The sequence below is a fragment of the Scyliorhinus torazame genome, chromosome 15, assembly GCF_047496885.1.
Source record: "Scyliorhinus torazame isolate Kashiwa2021f chromosome 15, sScyTor2.1, whole genome shotgun sequence".
Taxonomy (NCBI): Eukaryota; Metazoa; Chordata; class Chondrichthyes; order Carcharhiniformes; family Scyliorhinidae; genus Scyliorhinus; species Scyliorhinus torazame.
Genome location: NC_092721.1, coordinates 31,538,202 through 31,558,108, shown reverse-complemented (window position 1 = coordinate 31,558,108; position 19,907 = coordinate 31,538,202). Strand labels below are relative to the sequence as shown.

At 46.7% G+C, this 19,907-nt stretch overlaps 1 long non-coding RNA gene across 2 annotated transcripts in view; it reads left to right on the top strand.

Moving 5' to 3' along the window:
* The first annotated feature begins 14,550 nt into the window (after positions 1-14,550).
* The window catches only part of LOC140391376 (uncharacterized), a 59,323-nt gene continuing 53,966 nt past the window's right edge, over positions 14,551-19,907 (top strand). For both annotated transcript variants that reach the window (XR_011935026.1, XR_011935024.1), the window contains exon 1: positions 14,551-14,907. This is a non-coding gene — a long non-coding RNA (uncharacterized lncRNA). The remainder of the gene's footprint in view (positions 14,908-19,907) is intronic.

The following is a 19,907-nucleotide window of genomic DNA, read 5'->3' as shown; positions in this document are numbered from 1 at the left end:
GCAGCCCTCATTGTTTGTGAATTCTAGAAGTAAGGTGGTAGTAGCTGCCTTCAACATCCGAGTGTGGCATCGAGGAACCCGAGCAAAATTGAAGTCAATGGCAATTATGGACAAATACTCTCGCTGGTAGCTGTAAAATCTAGCACGAAGGAAGATGGTAGTGGCTGATAGAGACCAGTCTCCAATGACATCAGTCCAGGAGTTCCTCAATGTAATGTCGAAGGTTCAATCATCTTCAGCTGCTTCATCAATGAATTTCCCTCCATTATAAGCTCAGAATTAGGGAGGTTTGCCCAGTGTTCAGTAAGTACCATTCACAATTCCTCAGATACTGATGAAGTTTGTGTAGGCATGAGGCAAGACTTGGACGAGGTTCACAGCACACAGGTGCCAGGCAATTATCATCACTAATAAGAGAGAATTAAATGTTCTTCCTTCGATATTCAATGGCATTACCATTCCTAAATCACCACCATCAACATCCTGGGGGTTATCATTGACCAGAAACGTATTTGGACCAGCTATATGAATATTGAGGCAACAAGCGCAGGTCAAAGGCTGAGAATTCGACAGAAAGTAGCTCATCGTCGAATTTCTAATTGCCTGTCCACCATCTACAAGGCATAAGTCAGGAGTGTGATGGAATGCTCCCCACTTCCCTGGGTGAGTGCAGCTCCAAGAAGATGCTCAGGATCCAACCACTATCCAAGACAATGCAGTCTACTTGACTGCCACTCCATCCACCACAATAAACACTCACTCCCTCACCACCTGCGCTCAGTGACAGCCGTGTGTCCCATCTACAGCGGCAACACACCAAGTTGCACAGCAGCAACTCACCAAGGCTCCTTCAAAAGTTATATCCAAAAACACAGCCTCTACCAGCCAGAAGGGCAAGGGCAGCAGATGCATGGGAGCACCACCACCTGTAAGTTTCCCTCCAAGTCACACACCACCCTGACTGGGAAATATATCGACATCTCGTCACTGGCACTGGGTCGAAATCTAGATAGTTCTGTTCGAAGAGCATTATGTGTACACCTACACTACGTGGACTGCAGCGGTTCAAATGGACGCCTCACCACCACCTTCTCAAGTCCAATTATAGACAGGAAACAAGTTCTGACATTCTCAGCATTGCTCGCTCACATCTGAAGGACAATTTTTAAACTAATAGTAATAATAATAATCTTTACTAGTGCCACAAGTAGGCTTACCTTAACACTGCAACAAGTTACTATGAAAATCCCCGAGTCACCACACTCCGCCATCTGTTTGAGTACACAGAGGGGGAATTTAGAATATCCAATTCACCTAACAGCACGTCTTTCGGGACTTGTGGGAGGAACCGGAGCACCCGGAGGAAACCCATGCAAACACGGGGAGAACATGCAGACTCCGCACAGACAGTGGCCCAAGCCAGGAATCGAAGCTAGGACCCTTGTGCTGTGAAGCAACAGTGCTAACCACTGTGCTACCCAAGGCACGTCAGGGCAAAATCCTTTGAAACAAAGCTCATTCTAATGTATTTGCCATTCAAAATCTTGAGCATTTGATTTTGGCGTATGATTGACAGAGAAAAAGAACATTAAGTACATTGTTTACTTTTCTACATTGTGTTAGGGTTAATTGATACACACTACCTTTCTCAAAATCCTATCTTTGTTACATTGTTTTTTAAAATGTGTAAGTGGCTTTTTTTGCTGATCAAATTATTTATTCAGAGTAGTTATTCAACAAAAAATATTGATTGTCAGCTTACTATGATTTTTATTACAAAACATATTATTGGCAGCCAAGATACATTGCAAGTCATACTCTATGTCCCAGGTCTTAACCTTTGTTTCTCTGGTTTGAAAATAGAATAAAACCAGCATTTATATAGTACCTTTCCTGGCCTCAAGACATTCCAAAGCAGTTAACAGCACATTTCCTCTGATTGTGTTGTGAGGAACCAGGCAATCAATTTCTGCACAGCAAGCTCCCACAATTTACAATGACCAACTAAGTTGACCTGGTGATGTTGGTCGAGAGACGTTAGGAGAACTCCATTACTCTTCTTAAAATAGTTCATGGGATCCTTTACATCCATCCAACAGGGAAGTTGGGATCTGTCCCTAACATACATGAGTGGCGGCACCTCTGTCAGTGCAGAATCCACTTCGTACTGTATTCAATTGTCAGGTAAAATTACTTGATGGTCTTCTGAGTCATGGTGGAAATGCTACCACTCAGATGAGTCTAACCCTAATCCGAGCTTGAATTTACCACTAGTAAACCCCTGCTGCATGCTCCATCAGCAGAAACTAATGGATATGTCAGAATTCCAATAGATTCTCTCAAATTGTCTCCTGAAACGTTTGCTCTAATTCTGTCTGCTTTCCAAAGCTACGAGAAAACATTTCTTTTCGACCTGCTTTTGACTTCCATTCCTTCCTTCCAAGTTGATTGTTTCCCATTCAGTGTCCATTTCTCCCTTGTAAAGCAGGGGTCATTAACTTTTTTAAAAATGAACTTTGTATTAATAGCTAAAACAGTGAGAACATAAGATTAAAACATTTGCTGTAACAAATGACTAAAAGTAACACTATTGACTAAATCCTACTTACCTTTTGTAGGCAACTTATACTTTAAACTACAGAAAGGAACATTCCCATTTATTCTTATCACACATCGCATCTCCATTGGATTGCAGCCATAACAGCAAATAGTCCACAGTTGCTCCCAGATTCCAATGGGTTAGCATTTCCTTGTTTCTCCAAGTAGCAACTTTGCGTGTCCACGTCCAGGTGCTTCTTTTAGTGTTTTGAGAATTTCTGAAATCCACTACCAGCAGTAAAGCCACTCACCATGCAAGGATGAATCTCCCGGAATCCTTAAATAGCTGTGGGATGTCTCTTTTTGATGAGAGGCCGTCGCCCTTCTGTGTCTCGGCTGTGGCAGTTTGCAAAGACAAGCAGCCTCTCCTCTCTGCTGACCGGACAAAACTGGTATCTGTCTGTGATGATATTCATTGATTTGTAGGAAAGCCTGCAACCTGATCTAAAAAGGGCTTGCTTTGCACCCTTTCCCATGGCAACATTGCATTGAGGTAGAATTGTTGATGTGCTATTCTTAGCCCTGACTCTCTTTCATCTTGGAAGTAAATGGAGGGCTTACAGCACAACTGCTTACAACCCAATAATTTCAACATCTTTATGGAACTTTGGGAGATTTGCAATCAACCGACTGTAAACTCAGAGACTGCTGCTATTTATTTCCAACCGTGAACACCCTACACCATTGCTCCACACATTCGGGGCATCATTTTGATCTGTAACCGCCAAGGCCTGTTCAGTAGACTTCAGTACAGGTCACGTGACCCTCTCCATTTTACCTTGAAGTAAATACACTGTTCTGAAACATATTAATTTTGCAAACCTAGTATTTGTAACAGGATGTGTAAACGCCTCGTCTTTTGCACCTGTGCATTTCACCATTTGTAACCCACAAAGGATGACCACTCAGATTGCCTGCAGAGATTTAATTCAACCTGGATATGGGGGTAGACGCCCCTGCTCCTGTAGATTGTGAAGTTCACAGTAAATGTTAGGTGAAGGGAGCCAGCCCAATTTACACCTCAAGTTGCCATGCCCACATAATACAGTGCATCCAGGCACAGGGGCAGGATTGCCTCCCACAGACAATTCAACTGTGAAACAAGATAACAGGGAAAATAAAATAATCAGTCACCTCAAATTCCTTCCCCGATACTTCAAAGCGTTTAGAAACTGTTTGACAAGATGAAAATAGACAGTGTTCATTACTCACTTGCAGAATTTTTGACAGTAAGACTTATATCAACATGGGGCTGAATCTTTCTGTTGTGGCTGACGCCCCACTGCTGGGCAAGGGCCGACTCCTCATTGGCCACAGGCAAAACATTGACAGTGGCCAGCTAAGTCATCTTTGTTGAGGCTGCTATCCGAATTAAGGGTAGTTACCCATCCTCAAGAGCTGTCAGCCTAATCAGAGCTAGTGGTGGCCAATGCTGAGGGTGCACCTGCCTGGAGAGGGCACCTTAAAGGCTGAGGCACCCACAAAGAGGGATAAGCGGGGCAAGGTTATGCTGGGTCAAGGCAGGCAACCTCCCATGGGGGAGAAGCGGGTGGGGGGTTCACGATGTACAGGCAGCATTGTGTGGTGTTAGCTATTGCCTGTGGGGCTAGCTATTGTCCCCATGGACCACGTGGTGCCAAAAATGGTGGCACCCCATGGGCAAGTTTCTAGCTGTTTTTTAGGTTTTGGTCGGTCGTCTCCCCATGTGGCAACAAACCCCCACAATATAGCAATGTGCCTGTGGACAGAGGCAGATTTGCAGTCCATGGGGCCCTCCGCTCACCTTCATTTCTGAAACCCCCCACAACGTCATATTGCTTCTGATGCCAACCACCCTCCCCTACAGAACAAAAAGATGGAAGCCCCAATAATATACAGATTGATTGATCACTGCTTCGTAAGGAAGCCTGCAACCAGATCTAAAAATATGTATGCACACTTGCTGAATCAAAATCCAATCTTACCTCTTGTGAAATTGACAGGAAAGATGGTCCCACCCTACACACACACACACACACACACACATAAGACAGTCACACAGTGGGGGTAGGGGAGGATCAATGTAATGGGGATTAAACTGGGAATGAGGGATAAGTTTCTTCACTGTTGAGGTCGGGGGCTTTGTAGGCAGTGATCTTTTTGGGACATGAAGTGTTGAAATCTACCAGTTGAATTGGCCCCTCTCGGCTGTGCCTTCAATTAAAACCTGCCACTGTAGAATTTCCTCTGGGAGTCACTTTCACTTGACAGACCTCATTCTCAATGAAACTATCTTTGAATTCTGTGCCTGAAAATTTGAAAGATGGTTTCCATCCACTCTGCCACTCAAATGCTTGTCTGCTCTTTATGCAGATCAAGATTAACTAGTGAAGAGAAAGAGAAGAGGGGTATTTTCCTCCAGACCTCTGGAGATTTCAGGAGAGAACTGTCAGCACTCTGCCTTCCTAAGCCTTCTAAACAGAGGTTAGGCTTTCACAGACCTGTCTGGAGACTGCTTGAAGCCTTTTAATCAGTGGTTAAACTTTCACAGGCCTGACTGGACAGATAGTGTTTTAACTTGCCAGCGTTGGCTGATAACGAGAGTGGTTCAAACCTGCTTCTTACTGCTCTCGAGGTCTAAGCAGAAATGATTTACAATGGGGTCTGCGCTTCTTTCCAGAAACCTCTGACACGCACCACCAATCAAAATTGAGAATTGAACAAGTCCCGGAATTCCAGAAGAGTTGATTGGCTGCTAGCCAAATCCATCAAAATGACACAACTAGACTGTGCCAAATAGCACATTGGACTGAATAAAGTGATTGGGTCAGTTCAAATAGCACATTAGACCACGGGTGTTTCAGTTTAAAATCAAAGTCTGCAGCTTCGTAGCAGCCAACAAGAAAGAAATAACAATGAGAAACAAGGGGCAGACAAGGATTCAAAAGAGGTTCCTTACACAATCAATAATGTTATATCAATATTTAGCAGCAATTTGCTCTTCGCATTAATTCTTTGACGTAAACAGTTCCACAAAAGAGTAAAAACAGCAATATTGTACTTTTCAAACTTCCCTGCTAAGGATTTTCTTTCAGCTTTCACAAGTGTTTTTTTCCTAAATTTGTTGTGGCTACGCCCAATAAGGTTTTCTTTCCATCAGCAAAGTTTATTTTCAAAACCAAAACAGCAACACAAGACTAAACTCATAAATTCTTTTGACGAAAAAATGTTTTCCATTTGCCTGCTCCAAACGTGATTGCAACATATCCCACCGATGCCTCAAAACCGAAAAAAAGGCAGATGCTTTTTGAACACATTCATGAAATGTACAGCTCTCTCACAGGATTCAGCTGCAGCATTGCAGATGAAATTGAAGTAATCACTGGGACATGGGATGAATAATGCATAGGGACTTGCATTGTTCCATTTTGCTTATAGACCTGAATATTTTCCTGCTATATTTTTGTTGTTAGCGAAGCCCGCCCATAACAATTTTTGATGTCCAAACCTAAATTTGCCATGATTTCCAAAACCATTGCCTCCAGACACGCAGAAGTGTGGGACTGTAGCTCAACAAAACACAACATTTCTTTACAACTTCACAATAGGTGATCACTTATCTTAGAATTAATGGTAATTGGTCAACATGACTTGCATCTGGGGCGGCATTCTCCCAGCCCTGGACCGGGTCGGAGAATCCCCGCGGCCGGGCCACACTGCCCCGAAAGTGGCATGTGATTCTCAGCAGAGTGGAGAATCGGCGCCTTTCGCGACGGCGTGGTTGGTGCCAGCGCCAGTCGCGGGCCGCTCTACGCGGCCCCGCTGCAATTCTCCGGCCCGAATGGGCCTAGCGGCCGTAAAAAAAAAAAAGAGTCCCGCCAGCGCCATTCTAAACTGCTCTGAGCTGGCGGGACCTCGGCGTTGCAGGGTCGGGTGGCGGCCAGTGGAAGGGGGGGTCCGACCCCGGGGGAGGCCTCCGATGTGGACTGCCCTGCGATCGGGGCCCACCGATCGGCGCGCCAACCTCTCTGGCTGGGGGCCTCCTTTCCTACACGCCGGCCCCTGTACCCCTGCACATGTTGCGTCGGGGCCAGCACGTTGAAGGAGGCCACTGCGCATGCGCCGGCACCACTCTGCATGTGCACGTGCCGCTGGCGCCACTGCGTATGCACGGATCCCGCGGCGCACAGTTCACGCTGTATCGGCAGCTGGAGCAGCGTGAATCACTCCAGTCTCGTGCTGGTCCCCTGTAGGGGCCAGAATGAGTCCTCGGCTCGGCCCGTTCACGCCGTCGTTAAATGCAATGGCGTTTACGACAACGTGGACACTCTGCCGCGGGATTAGAGAATCCTGCCCCTGATGCTGAATCAACTATTACGGAATAGCATTTTGCATCTTTTACTTCATGAGTGAATTGACATCTGAGCCTCTCTGCTAATTCTAGTGATGATGTCATCGTAGGTTTAGTCCGTTAAAAAGTTGGTCTTACCTGAGCCACAATATTAATAACTTGTCAAATGCTCCTCGAGATATTCACTGACATATTCTAGGCAGGCTAAAACATTTACCGTTTCAATTTGACAATGATAACTGATCATGTCCTTCTAGAGGTAGTTGTAAGGAAGACAGAAGTTTGACCCTGGCAACAACACGTCTCGGCACGTTCCTTCAGTAAGAACACTCCTTTTCAAACTGAGTCGATAATGCAGAATCAATTCTTCCACATAATTTACGTCTTTGAACGAACGCACACAAGGCTTTAATATGGGGCTGAATTCTCCGCTGTCGGGATTCTCCGTTTTGCCGGCAGCGTGGGGGTTTCCCGACGGCGTGGGGCTGCCCCACAATGGGAAACCCCATTGATCAGCCGGTGAAACAGAGAATCCCGATGGCGAGTCGCAGCAGAAATCTGGTGCGGTGGGACGGAGAAACCCGCTCACATGCTTTAGAAGTTTCATGGTCAGTAAGACTTCTTCCAACATATCTCCAGTTAGAGTACCCATCGACGAATGATTCTTTCCATTCCCTAGGGTCAGGGTATAATTTGCAAACATAACTGAAGAGGTTCCTGAAAAAAATCAACAATTTTTCATTTCTCTCCACCCACAGAAAATGTGAAGAATTCTAACCTGCTTTCGACCTCCAATATCAAACTCTTTGCTCATATTTTCCATATTACCTACGTTTTCTGGTTTATCTTATGCAAAATATTCAATCACCACCAGATGTTGTCCATAAGGAATGCTTTCAGGGTAGGTTTCTTCCCTCTATTCAATGAAGGAATCTACAATATCTTGATAGTTCCATTACTATTTGGGGGAGTCCACTTCTTGTTCAACTTTTCAGGTGATGTGGTGTCTCCAGAAATCCTTTTGGATGAGGATGAATGTGCAGTTTGTGTGCTGTTCAATGCTTTGAACTTTTTGAAGTAAAATTACAGACTGTCTTTTTGAGTAGCTTCCTCCTATTGCCTTGCCTTCAATTTTTTGTATTTTTGACTAGACGATTGATAATGTCATTTCATATTGCTTAAGAAACTGATCATGATTTTAGGCAGCTAATGAAGTGTCTGAAGGAGCAATTAAGTGTCTGAAAAATCCCACCATTTTACCAGATTCAAGCTGTGTAAAATTTGGATTCACCTTTTAACTATGAAGTTGCGATTCCAATCACCGATTTCAAACAACACTCACGCTATTCTCCGCCTGCCCATTTCTCTGACTAACTCTCCCTCCCCATGGTCACACAGCTCCATTGCAAACTCTCGATCCCTCCCTAATGCAACTTGGCCTTAACACAATCTCCCCCCCCCCCCTGCAAGTCTGTAACCCACCCTCCCCACACACTCTAGTCCCCCCCTCCCACCTCACCCTCATGCTCTTATCCCCCAGCCGCATCGCCTCACAGTCTCCCCCTCAACCCCTACACTCTCCCACTCTCACAATCACTCTCACCTCGCTTGCCTGGGGTCTTCAAGGCAGGCTGCCTCACTCGTCATGGCCGCCAGGCCTCTACCTCGCCTTGGGGCATTGGTGTGCTCCTGTTGCTAGCCTGGGTCTGCTCCTCTGCTCATCAGCTCCTCGTGGCTTGATTATTGGGGTCTGTGCTTCTTGCGACTGTTGCTGTTGCTGACCTGGGTCCGCTCGTGCCGGCCACCGGAGTAAACCTGCTTGCAGACTGATTAGCAAATCTCAGCAGCCTCTCCTTTCCTTCATCATGGTCTCGCCCGCACGGGCCTCAAGTCAACAGTTCGACATCAGTTTTCCCGCTCTTTCACATCCACAAATCAGAGTCTGATTTCACACTGCATTTGATGCCGACAGCCACATATATATTTGTTGAGCCTATCAGCAAATGCAGAGTAATGAGCCCCGATTGGATGCCCAATGCACCGGTCCGGAGCAGACCCCTTCCATTGGTTGGAGCCCTGTGCCTAAGCACGGTGCTTTGTTCTGAAAACACGCCGACCAGACACATAGGCCAGGAACAGAAACTGCCACAAGTGCACTCAAGTCAACACATAAACTCATTATTGCTGTACGGACTTTGTGATTACCCATTCATGTTTACACAACAGAATAAGGCCATGCTATGAACGTGCAACACATTCCCAGATGCTTTGCAGCAGGACGAAGGAAGAAGCCATCAGACTCCGCAATGCGCAATTAACTGGTCAGGTGAGGGTATTTCAGAGGACAATGGATCTTGATTGAATCACCCTAGATAAACAGGAGTATCCTGTTTTTTTTTCCCATTAATGAGTTGGGGTCTGGGTGAGACAATGGGACTCATAGAATTTAAAGTGCAGGAGGAGGCCATTCGGCCCATCGAGTCTGCACTGGCCCACTCAAGCCCACACCTCCACCCTATCCCCGTAACCCAGTAACTCCACCAAACCTTGTTGGACAATACACCTAACCCGCACACCTTTGGACTGTGGGAGGAAACCGGAGCACCCGGAGGAAACCCACGCACACATCGGGAGAATGCGCAGACTCCGCACAGACAGTGACCCAAGCTGGGAATCGAACCTGGATACTGGAGCTGTGAAGCAACTGTGCTAACCACTGTGCTACCGTGCTGGCTCGAGCTACTTCAGCCAGCTATGGGCGTATACCTATGACTCAATGCTAGCAGACCAGTCTAAAGGAAGGAATATCAGAACGGATCTTCAGCGATAACTTGTGAGTCCCCCAGACACAACCATAGCAATAAGACACCCTAGACGCTGAGCCCACATATGATATCCACATCGAGTGATCATTGCCAGCCATCCTCCTTTACTAAGTGCGTGGAGTACCTAGAGCTCAGCTGTGAGTCTGAGTCATACTTTGTGTGAGTGAGAGAATTAAACCATCGACCTGTTTTCATGGAATCATACAACTGTAGAATTTGCAGTGCAGAAGGAGGTATTTCGGCTCATCGAGTCTGCACCAACCCACTGAAAGAACGCCCTACTTTTTAAAATTACTTTATCAGAGTTACAAAGCCAGAGCTCAGAGTGTGGACAGGGACAGACCCCTAATCCAGCTCCTCGCCTGCTCCAAAACCAATTCAACTGAATCCAATTCATAATCCCCACAAGAGAGACATACCAGATCCAGGCATTACACCTGACCTCACGCTCATCTCAGCCAAAAGGCCAAGAAGCGACACCGAACTTAAGCTCACGCTTCCACCTTATCCCCATTACCCAGTAAACCCACCTAACGTTTTGACACCAAGGGGCAATTTAGCATGGACAATCCACCTAACCTGCACATCTTTGGACTGTGGGAGGAAACCGGAGCACCTGGAGTAAACCCACGCACACGCGGGGAGAATGTGCAGACTCCGCACAGACAGTGACCCAAGCCGGGAATCGAAACAGGGGCTCTGGAGCTGTGAAGCAACTGTGCTAACCACTGTGCTACCATGCTGGCTCGAGCTACTTCAGCCAGCTGTGGGCGTATACCTATAAATTAATGCTAGCAGACCAGTCTAAAGGAAGGAATATCAGAACGGATCTTCAGCGATAACTTGTGAGTCCCCCAGACACAACCATAGCAATAAGACACCCTAGACGCTGAGCCCACATATGATATCCACATCGAGTGATCATTGCCAGCCATCCTCCTTTACTAAGTGCGTGGAGTACCTAGAGCTCAGCTGTGAGTCTGAGTCATACTTTGTGTGGGTGAGAGAATTAAACCATCAGCCTGTTTTTATGGAATCAGAGAACTGTAGAATTTGCAGTGCGGAAGGAGGTATTTCGGCCCATCGAGTCTGCACCAACCCACTGAAAGAACGCCCTACTTTTTAAAATTACTTTATCAGAGTTACAAAGCCAGAGCTCAGAGTGTGGACAGGGACAGACCCCTAATCCAGCTCCTCGCTGCTCCAAAACCAATTCAACTGAATCCAATTCATAATCCCCACAGGAGAGACATACCAGATCCAGGCATTACACCTGACCTCACGCTCATCTCAGCCAAAAGGCCAAGAAGCGACACCGAACTTAAGCTCACGCTTCCACCTTATCCCCATTACCCAGTAAACCCACCTAACGTTTTGACACCAAGGGGCAATTTATCATGGCCAATCCACCTAACCTGCACATCTTTGGACTGTAGGAGGAAGCCGGAGCACCTGGAGTAAACCCACGCAGACACGGAGAGAAAGTACAAACTTCACACAGTCACCCGAGGCCGGAATTGAACCCAGGTCCCAGGAGCTGTGAAGCAGCAGTGCTAACCACTGTGCCACTGTGCCATTTCATCCTCTGTTCATCTCGCAAATAAGAGCACCTGGGTAAAACATTTTGATTATTACACTGGTCTATGTATCTGAGATTTTACAGATACAACATTGTGCCTCATTGTAAATCCTCCTCTGTCTGTGGTCATGGCAAATGGCCTTTAATTGGCTACTCAAGTGACTCAATTGGGTATCAGGTGAGTGATCGATGTGCCACCTTTCCCATCACTGACAAAATGGCATGGTGGTGGGAAGATATTGTACATCCTTGCTGACACCTTCCCATCATTTTGCCAGCCTTCCTACTTCCCAGCCTGTTGCCAAAGGCCTGTAGAAACTCCAGCCATCGATCTGATAATTGGACTTCCCAGCATGAACCTGTACAGATCCTGTCTTCTCTGCAGAATGTTTAATTACACAGGTTGTGTGTTTCCTTAATTGCTGTGATAACTACGACTTTGCAATCAAGATGCGTTCAGCAACACAATAATGTAGGTTCTTCATTCAAGGATGTTTGTGCATGTGCACACAGGTCTTCGCTGTACACGAACCTTCTTCAGACTGCTCGCATACGGAAATCACAGAGTATCTCACATCACATCGCTTACACTGCTGTACATTAGGAACATAGCCACACCTCCGAAAGGTGTACCACTGGGGATGCTCTGAGCACATTTGGTTTCGGGAAGCAAAAGTCATTGTTGATTTATTGAGATTTATTTCTCATTTATGATGGTTGTGTGTATCAATATTTCTTGATTCAAGCTTATTCCCTGTTTCTATAACCCTTGGACAGTTGGGGAAACCTCCTGAACTGCTGGTTAATGACCTGATTGTAAAGAAATGACTTAATTTTGCATTCTGTTTGCACATTAACGCTCATTACAATTTAAAGCAGAAACAATTGGGAGATAAAGTGAAGAAATTTGCCTTTGATGTCAAAGATGTGCAGGGTAGGTGGATTGGCCATGCTAAATCGTCCCTTAGTGTCCAAAGGTTAGGTGGAGTGAAGGGGTTACAGTGATAGGGCGGATGAATGTGCTCAGAGAGGGTGCTCTTTCAGAGAGTCGATGCTGACGCGATGGGCAGAATGGCCTCTTTCGTCATTGCAGGGATTCTCTGGTTCCATGTCAGTGCATCTAACTATTGCACATAATCTGGAAACTGAAGTAATGTTTCATCCATAATGGATAATATAAAACTCCTAAAATACAGATCATGCAATCATGAAGGCACCAAAATGGGTTATTTAAATGAAGGTTCGTCAACAGGCTGTGTTCCAAGTCTGATGAAAGGCTCCTGATGAAAGTTCCGATGAAAGGTCATCAATGCAAAATTTTAACTCTGTTTCTCTCCTCAGATGCTACCTGACCTGTTGAGATTTTTCAGCACTTTCCGCCCCTATTTCAGATTTCCAGTACCTGCAGTATTTTGCTTTAGAATTCCAAATCTCCAAGGTTAAAAAGATAATCATTACATTTCCATGAAAAGACAGTTTGGCGCCACTGTTTCACTTCATTCCATGCTGCAATTAACAAAGGATGGAATAAATTATTTCACACTTCACCTGTTAGCGAACTAAACACTACACAGGTCAATTGTTCTTTATACTGACGCTGAGTAAATCTACCTGAAGGAGGTCATGCTTGCTCCAACTGCTTCCTTTACAAAATATTCTCCTGGGCATTATGTCATATTTGCACTATGGCATTGGAGGATTCACTCCAAAGGAATCTTGTTGAGAAAATCCCACGTACTTGTCCAAAAGTGAGTCCAAAAGGCCTACTGGGTTCAAGCATCATATCATCAGTATTCTAGAAGCAGACTGCAGACAAAATATATTTGCCTCGGCAAGTTGATTATCCACTGCCAATTTTGTTGAAACACACTCTCCTGCTTTCTCCAATGTGTCCCCTAACTTTGCCCTCACATAAACAACTAACACGTGCCCCTTACAAGAATTGATCAACGTTACATTATCTATCAGGGTGGCACGATGGCACAGTGGATAGCACTGCTGTCTCACAGCACCAAGGACCCGGGTCAGTTTCCGGCCTTGGGGGACTGTCTGTGTGGAGTTTGCACTTTCTCCCCGTGTCTGCGTGGGTTTCCTCCGGCTGCTCCGATTTCCTCCCACAGTCCAAAGATGTGCAGGTTAGCTGGATTGGCCATGCAAAATTGCCCCTTAATGTCCAAAGATTAGGTGGGGTTGTGGGGATAGGTTGGGGAAGTGGGCCTAAGTAGGGTGCTCTTTCAGAAGGTCAGTGCAGACCCGATGGGCCAAATGGCCTCCTGCACTGTAGGAATTCTATGGTTTTATTCCATGGTTCTATACCAAGCATGAGAAAGTGCAAGCAACTTAGACCTTTTGAGGGCTGGATTTGATTTAAATAGAATCGGTGAGCTGCCTGCCCGACTCCTGACAATGTTCTCTACGTTTGACCTGAGCAATGTTGTTTTAATTATTCTTCCACAGGATGTGGATATTGCTGGCAAGGCTAACATTTGTTTCCCACCCTTAAATCCATTAAGAATATGGCAGTTTGACCCAGATGGCATCTGACTGGCAGCAAAGTAAGTCCTGGGATGGGCAGCCGCAAAGAGGAAGCAAGGGATGGGAAAAACAACTCAGGAATATTTTTCCTGGTGCCTGGAAAAACATGTCTGGCTCAAGAAAAATATATTTCCACTGAGGTTTGAGGGCCCATTTCATTCAGCAGACTTGATTAGATGGACTGTTTTTATCAGTAGGTTATAAAAAGTGGCTCTGGAGTTCTGTATACACCATAGGATCCTGATTTTGATATATTCATGAGGTTTCTACTTAAATCAGACAGTCACCTTAGCTGCCTCTTAAGCATGTGGCAAAATACCAACAAAATCTCCGATTTAACTCCCAAACCACCAGCTTCCTCCAAATGAGGGCAGCTTAAATTCAACTCCCACTTCTTGAGCTGGAAGGTTTGACTTTTATTTGCTCCTTTAATTAATTCAAACCCAGCTCAAAGACCAACCTATGGGATTTTCCATTGAGTCACTTAGCAACGATCGGATTGTGCTTTTGGTGATGCCCGAAGGCTAAAAATGAAGGGGAGAAAAAGGTTAAATGCAAATATCTCTGAGCACCAAGCACATTTTTGAAAAGGGATATTATCAAACCCCAGTGCGGAATTATTTTCAATATATTGAGAGCACTGTCCTTTATGCAGACAAGAACTCTGAAAGCAAACTCACTATCGGTCTGATGACCTTCATGGCAGGATGTGTTCCCTTGGTCCAAACAGCGGCCGGGAATATTTAAGACGTCCTTTGATTTAAGAGGAGGAGGTTTCAGTGGTTGACTCTTGCACAGAAAGCAAAAGTCAAAACCTGAAGCTATTGTTTCCGTGGAACAGTCGGCTCAGAGAGAAAAGCTCAAAACTGGAATGCACTGACTTCAAAGGACAGCTTGAGATCGATTTGATTAAACCAGAGAGATTAAAGGGAAGTAGGGCAGACTTTTCTCTCAGATTCAGCAAATATCTATGAAAGTGCATTGGTCCAGAACTTATGTACTACACGATCTGAAACTTTGAGACGATTAATAATGCTAAGGTAAGGCTGTCACAATCAATTTAATCTCTAACATTGTCAATTAACTTTTGAAACCAGATTCCGATATGAACCAAAATCTATTCACCAATTCGTAGTCACAGTATTTAGCAATGGAGCTAAGAAACACATTTACTGATATATCGCCTCGTTCTCAGGTGTTTGAAATAATCATACATTTAGACTCAAAATGCTGGAGTTTCATTAAATGCATTTCTTGCTGCTCTTGGTGGACCTGATAGGAGCTGATAGGATCTTCCGGTCTCCAGTTTGTCATAGACCAGACGTATGACCCAAGTTGCAAGTCAGGACCCTGCGGATGTCCCAACATGCTGACATCCAGGGAAATTGGTAGGGAAGTTTGAAATTCCAATGGTCAATTCCCCTATCCCCTGGGACCCACCACAAAAACCTCTGGGTGGAATTTTCTGATCCTTCCGGTGGCTGGTTTCGTGTGAGATTGAGAGACAAAATGTTAGAATCCCGCTGGCAGGAAATCAACTCGGAATTTCCCCCTCACCACTTTCATGGCGGGCTAATGATGGGTTGGGTTTCCCGCTGATCTATGTCGGGAACGCCATTTCCGTGCATTACCATGTTGTGCACAGTGTGTCTTTAATCCATATGCAGTGGACAAATGACTGCGAGTCGACTCCGTTTTAAATCAGTAATCTTTATGCACAGGCACAATGTTAGCACCAATCAATCACACTCATCAGTTTAAGTTATACTACAGAATGCTAAAGTGCCAAACCTTGACTTAACTTTGAGTGACTGACAAGGACCCAAACAGATATTGGCCTTTATCCGTGATCTGGTTTTTGTCATCCTCGATGTTTGGTCCTTGGACTGTTCTGATACTCTCGCTCAGGTCTTCCTTCTCCAGGTGGCATGAGGGCCCTCTGCGTGGTGGCCGGTGAAGATCACCATGGTTTTGTTCCTGTTCCTGGTTGCTGTAGAGCGAGATTGTAAGGTGGTGCGGCATCTTTTACCTTCATGAATTTTGCACCCTTTTGGGCGGTCTCTGGTAATGTGTTATGTACTCTGGGATAACACAAGCTGCAACTGGATGCAGCTTTAACCAAAAGATACTCCAGACCTTGAAGTTAGCTCAGTCTGATTTATTGAACCAATGGCACAGTTAGCACAGTTCTCTATGAGTTTGACTCTCTGCTAACCTAAGTGTGGTTACTCTGTCTGACTGAACCAGACTAGCTCTTAGCCACGTGCTGGAGGTGTGATACTGTACATACACCCTGACTCACTCTGTAGATGTTCATCAGTGGAAAGAGGCAGAGTGTGAGTGCCTCGTGCCTTTTATAGTGAGATACCACCCCTGAGTGTTTAGATCATAGATCATAGAATTTACAGTGCAGAAGGAGGCCATTCGGCCCATCCAGTCTGCACCGGCTCTTGGAAAGAGCACCCTACCAAAGGTCCACACCTCCACCCTATCCCCATAACCCAGTAACCCCACCCAACACTAAGGCCAATTTTTTGGACACAATGGGCAATTTAGTATGGCCAATCCACCTAACCCGCACATCTTTGGACTGTGGGAGGAAACCGGAGCACCCGGAGGAAACCCACGCACACACGGGGAGGATGTGCAGACTCCACACAGACAGTGACCCAAGTCAGGAATCGAACCTGGGACCCTGGAGCTGTGAAGCAATTGTGCTATCCACAATGCTACCGTGCTGCCCGTGTTCTGCCTGCTCATTGGTCATGTCCTGTTCTCTGATTTCATTAGCTGCCTGTCTGTGCCTGTCTGTATATCATTATCTGCATGTCTGCATATCAGACATCTCTCCTTTTTTTAATGTTTTGTTGGCACATGGGAATATATGGGCACATGGCATATATTAACATATTTACAAGCGGTGGCATTTGTGAACGTATTTACATGCGAGACAGCTGTCTAATGTAAGAAAATAGAACATAGAAAACAAAACAAATGTTCATAAGTCCAGTCTCTGGGGCTTGCGTCTGACCCTTGTCGACCGCCGGAGAGGTGGTGGTGGGGACGACAGCGCCTTGACAGGCGGAATGGAAGCCTGGCTGGTGGCCTTGCAGTTCGAGGTATCAGGAGGTGGCAAAACAACGGACAGAAACGGAGAAGAAAGCGGTTGCGGGCAGGCAACTTTGCGCAGTGCCCATCTGTTTTGTCGCACAACAGAACCATCAGCCATACGTACAACATACGAGCGTGGCGCAGCCTGTCGAACAACGACAGCTGGAGCAGACCAGCCACCATCCGGTATCTTGATCCTGACAGTGTCTGCCGGGGATAACACGGGCAAATCGGTGGCATGAGCATCATAGCCCTGCTTTTGCTGGTTTCGGAGCTGCTGCACCTTCTGCAGCACCGGGAGGTGATCCAGGTTGGGCAAGTGTATGGCTGGAAGTGTCGTCCGCAGGTCCCTGTTCATCAGTAGTTGAGCTGGCAACATGCCACTGAACAGTGGGGTCGCCCTGTACGCAAGCAGCGCGAGGTAGATGTCAGAAGCAGAATCTGCGGCCTTGCAGATGAGCTGTTTCACAACGCGCACCACTTTTTCAACCTTCCCATGGGACTGCGCATAGTGTGGGCTGGAAATGACATGTTTGAAATGGTATGACTTGGCAAACATAGACCACTCGTGGCTGTTGAAGCACGGGCCATTGTCACTCATGACAGTGAGTTTGATACCATGCCTGGAGAACGTCTCCTTACAGGCCTTGATGATGGTCTGAGATGTGAGGTCTGAGAACTTCATGACTTCAGGGTAATTGGAGAAATAGTCAATAATCAACACGTAGTCACCACCTTTCGCACAAAGGAGGTCGATGCCAACCTTGGACCACGGGGAGGTCTCGATTTCATGCTGCTGGAGCGTCTCCTTGCTCTGCGCCGGCTGGAAGCGTTGACAGGTCGCACAGTTGAGGACCATATTCGAGATGTCCTGGCTAATACCGGGCCAGTAGACAGCCTGCCTGGCTCTGCGTCTGCACTTCACGACGCCCAGGAGTCCCTCATGGATTTGGCAGAGCACCAAGCTCTGGAGACTGAGTGGAATGACAATCCGGTCCAGCTTGAAGAGGATACCATCAATCACCGTCAGGTCGTCCTTTACATTGTAAAATTGAGGGCACTGCCCTTTCTGCCAGCCATTGGCGAGGTGGTGCATGACACGCTGCAAGAGAGTGTCATTAGCTGTCTCCTCGCGGATACGAACCACCTTCTCATCAGATGCCGGGAGGGTGCTAGCACACAGCTGCACTTGTGATTCAATCTGCCGGATGATTTCCAGCGGTTCACTAGGTAATGTGATGGAGTGGGACAATGCATCAGCGATAATGGGCTCCTTGCCAGGTGTGTACATTAAGTCAAAGTCGTACTTTCTGAGTCTGAGGAGGATGCGCTGCAATCGAGGCGTCATGTCATTCAGGTCCTTGTGGGTAATGTGGACCAGAGGCCTATGATCCGTCTCGACAGTGAATGTCGGCAGGCCGTAGACATAGTTGTGAAATTTGAGAATGCCAATGAGAAGACCCAGGCATTCCTTCTCTATTTGCGCATACCTTGTTTCGGTGGGCGTCATGGCCCTCGATGCGCAGGCTACCGATGCCCAGGATGAAGTGTCATCGCGTTGAAGCAGCACCACACCGATGCCATCCTGGCTCGCATCTGTCGAGATCTTCATCTCCCTCTCTGGGTCGAAAAATGCCAAGACGGGTGCAGTGGTGAGCTTGGCTTTCAACTCCAAACACTGTGCCTGATGTGCTGCCTTCCACTCAAAGGCAGTGGACATTTTCACCAGGTTTGTAGGGCCGTGGTGTGTGAGGCCAGGTTTGGGATGAACTTGCCCGAAAAATTGACCATGCCCAGGAAGTACAGCACCGCCTTCTTGTCTTCAGGGACCTTCTTGGCTTCGATGGCCCTGACCTTGTCTGTGTCGGGGCACATGCCCTGCTGAGAGATCTAGTCACCTAGGAACTTGAGTGTCGACATGCCAAAGCAACATTTGGACCTCTTCAGCTTCAGGCCATTGGCATGGACACGGCGGACTACCTCCTCGAGACGGGAAACATGCTCTTCAGGGGTCGTGGACCATATGATGTTGTCATCCACGTACACACGAACCTCTTCAATGCCCTCCATCATCTGCTCCATGATGCGATGGAAGCTCTTCGATGCCGAGACAATGCCAAACGGCATGTGATTATAGCAGTATCTGCCAAATGGTGTATTGAAGGTGCAGAGCCTTCTGCTGGACTCATCCAGCTGGATTTGCCAAAATTCCTGTGACACATCTAACTTGGTGAAAAAACATGCATGTGCCATCTCACTGGTGAATTCCTCCCGCTTCGGGATGGGGTAGTGTTCTTATTGAGATCCTTGGGATCAATGCAGATGCGCAGGTCTCCCGAAGACGTTCTAACACCTACCATCGAGCTGACCCAGTCAGTCGGTTCAGTAACCTTGGAAATGATGCCCTGTTGCTGAAGATCCTTGAGCTGTGCCTTCAGGCGTTTCCTCAGCGGAGCCGGTACCCGGCGTGGTGCGTGGACCACTGGCTTGGCATCAAGTCATAGCAGAATCTTGTATCGATATGGCAGCGTGCCCATCCCGTCGAACACATCCGGATACTGAATGAGGATGTCGTTAATGCCGGCCTGAAGATCCACATTGGAGGATGTTGTTGTGTAAACCCGCTGCACGAGGTTCAGCTGCTTGCAGGCATGTGCGCCAAGTAGGGATGCCCTGTCTCGCTTCACAATTTCAAAACGTAACCGTGCATGGGTGCTCCGGTTGGAGATGAGTAGATGCAGGATCCCAGTGCCGTGATGGCATTTCCGTTGCAGTCCAGGAGCCTGCAGTCTGCTGGAAGGACCTTGGGGGGCTTCTTGATGCGTTTGAAATCTGCCTGTGAGAGGAGGTTGGCAGAAGCACCTGTGTCCAGCTTAAACTGGATGGAGCAGTGGTTGACCTGCATCACCGCATGCCATTCGTCTCCAGA